The sequence below is a fragment of the Apostichopus japonicus genome, chromosome 22 (genome assembly GCF_037975245.1).
Source record: "Apostichopus japonicus isolate 1M-3 chromosome 22, ASM3797524v1, whole genome shotgun sequence".
Lineage (NCBI taxonomy): Eukaryota > Metazoa > Echinodermata > Holothuroidea > Aspidochirotida > Stichopodidae > Apostichopus > Apostichopus japonicus.
Window position 1 is genome coordinate 14,860,387 of NC_092582.1, and position 6,981 is coordinate 14,867,367.

A 6,981-nucleotide genomic window follows, 5' to 3' on the forward strand; every position below is an offset into this window, starting at 1 on the left:
CCACAGTTAGCAGACTGTGATAGTGACAAACCTGGTGAGTGACTTCTAGACTGAAATCCAGTTCCTGCACCACAGCAATAAAGTCTTTGTTTTAATCAATGCACTTGTGTGTTTGAAACTTTCAAATGGACACTCAATGGCAGTTGGTTAAGATATAAGGTTTTACCTTCATCATGGAGAGTTGAAGGGAATCTGCCTCATCATCTGAATAATGGACTCAAGGATAGCAACAAATCATGATTGGATAATGATTTTGAGCAAGTAAATATCTGGCAATTTGAAAGTTTGTATTATTTTTTTACATATTATTTAAGCTGTTTAGCTCACACACAAGCAAATGATCAAGTGACAACAACCGATGCAGTATATTTAAAGGTATTGAAGACTTGCCCTAAAGCGCATGCCGCGCTCTGAAAAAGTTTACTTTCCGTTGCTTGCAAGTGAAGTTTTTTTTGTGTCGCTACAAAATGCAGACAGTAATGAAACCCGATACCTTGTTATCTTTTATCTAGACCTGAGATGTCCACGCTGCTATGTGCACTGTGTTGTGGGTATTGACTGTGATGTTTGTATTGACTGTACACTAATGTCTATTTACAGATGGTAGCAAGCTGTATGTGTATTTTCTGGGATCAATGGTGGTGTCTAACACTTCTGTTACACCGCATTCGAAACTAGGTCAGATAACCTGCATGAGACGTTTCTTTGTGCACGAGTCTCCACACCCTTTAAGGAGAAGTATTTATATCCCATTAATAGAGAAAGAATTATGTTTCAATTGGTAGCATGCAACTTAAAATTTTGCAAACATTAGATACAATCAAACAATAACAAGGTTCATTTACAAGGTAATCTACTGCCCTTTATTTCACATTAGTCTGTCACATCAGAAGGTCACAGCTTTCAATAATTATACAAACAAATTCCCTTGATGGGTGCTTCGTTAGATTCCTGCAATTTTCAAGTTTATCAATGTAATAAGTTCTGAATGTGGCAATGTGGAGAAGCTTTGGGATAATCTGTGGATAAGACTGCCAGACTATCAACAAGATTCCACATCCATGCAACTCCAACTGCTTCCTTCACCTCCTTGCAGATGTACCACATGTCCAAAAAAAAGTCAGCATTGGTTAATGTAATTAAAATCTGGCTTCCTCCTGAGCTGGCAAATACACATGAATTGTCAAGTACAGAGGTCAGTGTGAAACCACTGAAAGATCTTCTCAGCTTTCAAGAAAACAAAGACTTGAAGCCAAATTGACAGAGGCCACACTGATACCATTCCACTCTCATAAGATGAAGGTATCACACACACTTCATTTTGCTTCTGCGATGCAGTGCCTAGTAGACTGTGAGGGTCACCCAATGGATGTTTTAACAACTGCCTGGTTTATAGAGCTCTACAACAGATAATTCATCCTAATGTCTAGTCGTCATCCTGTCATGGCCTTGAGCAAGTTGAACCCACTTCAACACAAAGCAGCTATTGAATTCTTGTCTAGGTACTGTCAAATCCACATCACCATCATTGCTGGTTCCAGCTACGCTGACCATGATAAAAGAGTATAATGAGGGTTTTTTAATTCATCCAACAGAGCTTGCATTCCAGTACCTTTGGGCATCTGAAAAGATATTCAGAAATTGTTATATATGAGTGTGTTTGTATGCATGCATATGTGTGATTTTCTTGCTTTACAGAACAGCTCCATTTTGATAAGCTATGTAACGTGGAAACCTGCCAATCATATGTTTGAAATAGGACAGGCTGAAACGATTCTTAAATGAAAAGCTTAACGACTTCTTGCATTTTTATACATCACTGTTCAGGTAAGGCCAGTAAGGGCAGTATGAAGAATAAGTAACAATTAATAATTATCATTATGGCCATTTGCTGTCTGCATAATAACAAACTGAATGATGTCATCAGCCCTATGCTCAGTTGACAACACTGACAAGTAGGCACACTATGTCAGTGTGATCCATGAAACCTCATTAAGGACATGACCGTATAGTATATATGTTAATGGAAAATATATAAGCTACAACATACACCAGTATTCAGTTGTTGCAGGTTTTTTTTTTCTCGACAGACCCATTCAATCTGTCGCACCTACTATAGCCTAGTACTACATTCCTGAGAAATTAACACCACAATATCAGTCTTAGGTTTGCCCACAGACTCCCAACTATTGCTAACTCCTACACTCAAGTATATAGTTTAGTTTAGTAGAAAAAAAGACCAGGAGAGACATTCAAGTCCCCATTAAGGACCCTAAGGCTATATGAGAGGAATAAAACCGAGGACATCAAATGTCATACCCAATTACAATGCTTAATGTACTCATCCAAAGTATTCTTAAACCCATTCACACTACTTGCAATTCAACCTTCTCAGGCAAACCATTCAATCCATTCACAACACTTGTATAAGTTGTATTAGACTTTAGAGAAAAAGTTATGCCGAATATTAATCCTACTATGTAACTTCTGGAGTTTAATACAATGACCTCTGGTACAACTACTTTTTGGCAAACCTGAAAAGATCAGTGAAGCATAAATTGTCATTTTATGTGTAGGCCTACTTTATTTAATTGAAGGATCTATTAATGTAGGCCTGATGCTATAGTTGTGCGTCTGTAATCTAGCCTAGCCAGGACTGTGATGTGTGCTTTTCGTTTGTATGACTAAAGTAGGACTAGTAGTATGAGGCGTAAAATAAAACAAGTGTAATGACAGGTTTTCAGCTAGTTTTCTATGCATTTCAGGTGTGAAGATAAACGTAAATGTCATTAACTAACGCATACTCTAATTCATTACCTGATATCCATTTTGTTCCTCGTATGCCTGTCAAAATCTGACATTCTGAGTCGCTTCGTTTGTTCGCAACGAGCACAGTGTGCAAAGCTGCTATATATTGTGTGTGGTGTTTTTCGTGTTTCGCGCAACTGGTAACGACAACTGGACCTATTTTGATGCCCATGGTTTGCGTGTGACGTCACAAATCGCCAGTTGGCCAAACTCTCTCTATATACGGCTCTGATAGTCAACAAGGTCATATCCCCCCCACTCTGAAGTACGGATCGCCGCCCATGGTAATTGGCATGCGATGTAATCCCGATGCATGTCTATCTCATATTCACATTAAGATGCGGAGCGCGCGAAAAGTTTGGGTTATATTTTCTATACATTGCTAGCTGTCATTGTGAAATAACCATTGGTGGGTGTTTTCTTAGATCTTTCAAACGCTTTCGACAATGTTAACCATGCTTCCTTTCACTACAGATACTTAATTTAATATGGAATCCGTGGAGTTGCCTATAATTAGTTTCGGAAGCTATATTTATCTGATAGAAAGCATGTCGAATGTATTAATTAAATATTTTCAAAGCCCAGGGCTATGACTCGTTGCGTACCGCAAGGTTCTATACTTGGACCAATACTATTTCCAGGCGCGTATCCAGGATTTTCTAACCCGGGGGGGCGCGAATTACTATCTAAGCGGAGCGCCACCATCGGTTGGCGCGCAGCGTACAAGAAAATTTCTGGTTTTGATACCCCCCAGATCACTGGAAACGGCACTTCTCGGGCTTGAAATGACCAACCAGATGTACACTTTTGGCGTGAGAACCAAGTATTTCCTAATAGTTTTTTTTCCATCCATAACCATTTTGAAGATTGTCAACCTGGCACACGTCATGTTCGACCTGATCGCATCTCCTGTGGGTCTTTGCTTTTGTAGGTGATTCTACGTCGCGGCCCACAATACCCGTCAGCCCCACTTTTCAAGGTTTTAAGCCCCAAATTTGTTCAGAATTTGAAAATTCACATTTCTCGTGAATAAACTCACTTCAAAACATACCCAAAATTTCATCTATGGACAACCAATATAGAAAAACTTCCTTCAACCCCTAACAGACCGGTCAAAATTGCACGAGTAGAGGGAAGTGTGATGCAGAATGTTGGTCAGAAATTTTCGAAAATTCAGACACAGTTAATTTATTGGTGTACAAATATTAAACCTCTTATAACGGCTATTATAAAACTTGGTTGAAGGAAATGAAAAAATAGCAGATATTTCCGAAACCGAACACTACACACATAGGCGTAGGAGGCGCGGCGGCAGTGGCGGAGCTAGGGGTATTGGTCAGGAGGGGCGAGAATGGTCTGTAGGGGCGCTTTCGACACTATCTAAGCGGAGCGCCACCACTGGTTGGCGCGTAGCGCACAGAAAATTTTTGAGTAAAGATACTCCCTAGATCGCCGGAAATGACCCTTTCAGGGCCTTGCTAATATGCAGATAAACGAAGAATAAGGTGTCATCGCCAAATTACACCAACAAAATGTGACAAATGTCTAGTAAGTAGATGAGAGCGCAATAAAAAGTCAATAATCTAGAATAAGTAAAAAGAGTTAAAGAGCTGAAAAAGGCGCCAGCAGTCCATTTGAGTCCGTCGGGGGGGGGGGGGGGAATCCGCCCCTGACCGTATGGACGCTCCGCCACTGCGCGGCGGGGGTGCAGCCCCTAATTCGCCATTACTAATGTAAAAGAGAGTTTTGACATAATTGGACCTCCATGCATTTTATATATCTACATGAGACATGTCATTGTTTACATAAGCATCCCGCGGTATACTGCGCAATTTGAACGGACCGTACGGTACATGATGGCATGCGATGTAATAACCGATGCTTGCTTATATGATATTGACATTGACACGTTGAACGCAATCCAAACTATTTTCGCTTTGTTAATGTATAGGTATTTAAAATACAGTTTTGCGTCACAATTTTGATAAATATTTCAAGTATAACTGTGATATTTATAACAATAACACTCGTTTATCTAGACGTCTTCGTACGAATTTTAGTACACCACAGAAATTTCTCACCGCCTTTTTTTCAAAACACCGTTGTCAGTTTATGGACTTGTTAAGATAGTATGCATAACAAAATCCCAAAACTATAGTTTGCTTTAAATCTAAACTGACATCTCATTTGCTTAATGATTATTGTTTCTAGGTGTTTTTTATTTTTATTTTTCATCTTTCATTGTTCCTGTATTAATACATGTATTAATGTATTATGTATTAAAACTGTATTAATACATAATACATAAATATGTTGCTTTGCACGTGGACCTCGCAGAAACCACCATAAGATGGATTCGATAGGTGGTACAATTTGAACTATATTGAGGCAATGTTCTATAAGTAACCCACCCCTATATGGTCCAAAGGGCTTCGGTGGAAGAGGGTTCAATCTGGTCATGGTAGGGGGTGGGAATGTGAAGCAGATTTCAAGATTGGGGTGGGGGGTCAGGCAGTCAGTGACATGTGACTTTCATTTAAGAGGGGAGGGAACCATAAAGTTACCGCACCATACTTTAAAACATTCCAACAAAATGGATTCTTTGCTATAGCTATTCATTCCGTACCACAAATTCCAGTACTTGAATTACATCAACAAAGGGGCACCCTTGAATCATATTTTTGTTGTTTTTTCCAACAAAAGACGTAGGCCTAACCTGATTCCCTTCGAAAGGAAATAGATCCTACAGATGATTCCCGCTGATTTCCAGTCTAAATGTCTATATAATTATGTGGTGTTACAGGAAGGCAATTATATGGTTCATCGTTCATATGGGCAACTTTTGTGAGTTCTGTACGATTCACATATTTGTCGTGCACAACATTATAACGTTAAAGAGACCGTATGCAACCGAACCCGCTGTCAACCGACACCACTCACAATTGTTAATAATTTTTCTTTATTGATATATTCTTCATTAATTTTAATGCAATAGGACTATGCTTACTATAATCTAAAAGTTTCTAGTGTAAAAGTTTCTAGACGAAATGCCAGCATAAAAATACTGCTCTTTTCCCCTGCCTTGATTCAGCTCTTTAAATACTTTATGTATACGCTGTAAATGTCAGAAGTCAAGGTAAAATCAAGCAGCGGCTTAACGAATTGCCCGCATAAAAATACTGCTCATTTTACCTGACTGAATTCAGCTCCTTATAAATACTTTTATGTATACTCTGTGAATGTCAGAAGTCAACGTAAAGTATAACATTGTCTAGACGAAATGCCTGGCAACAAAATACTGCTCTTTTCAGGTGACAAAATTCAGCAACTTATAAATACAGTTATGCATATTCTGTCAATGTCGTCAGAAATCAACGTCAAGTAAAATATTATCTAGACGAAACACCAGCATAAAAATACGGCTCATTTCAACCGATGTTAATCAGCTCCTTAAAGACTTTATGAATACGATGTGAATGTCAGGAATCAAGGTAAAGTAAAACGAGTGCCTCTCGACACGGCAAAATACCAGCGACAAAATATTCGGCTCTTTTCACCTGATTTACTTACGCCCCTTATAGATGCTGTAGAAAAAATACGTTTAGATCTCGACGACACGAAAACAAGCAGCCTCTATAATGGCTGGTACATGCTCACAACTTTTATAAACATCTGTCGGGTAACTTACCATTATACCCGTGCAGTTTTATCCATGTTTTATTGAAAAGTTGAGCGAATTTTCTTGTTCAACCCCAATCCCAATCCACTATCATGTATCCTCTGCTAGTTCGGACATACCTTTCCCATTACAGTATAAAGGAGTGTTAGCTCAGTGGAGTGTTCAGTGTAGCTCGTAGGAGTGTTAGATCAGTGGTTAACGCCGGTGCCTTCCAATCATATAAGGTCCCCGGTTCGAGTCACTCCAAGATTAATGTATGTCGTCCAGTTACAGAGTTGTTGACAATTAACAATTCCTAATCATGGACGTTAAATATGAATCTAAGAGACTGACTTCGGTTATTAGAGAACGCCAAGGGAGTTGTTATATGTACTATTGGAGTGACCTGTTATAATTTGTAGTGTCGGACATGTGGCTAATTTTTACACACAATGAAAGTTCACCTCTGCACTGTGGGCATTGCAATTCATAGATTGTCTGAACTCATAATATTT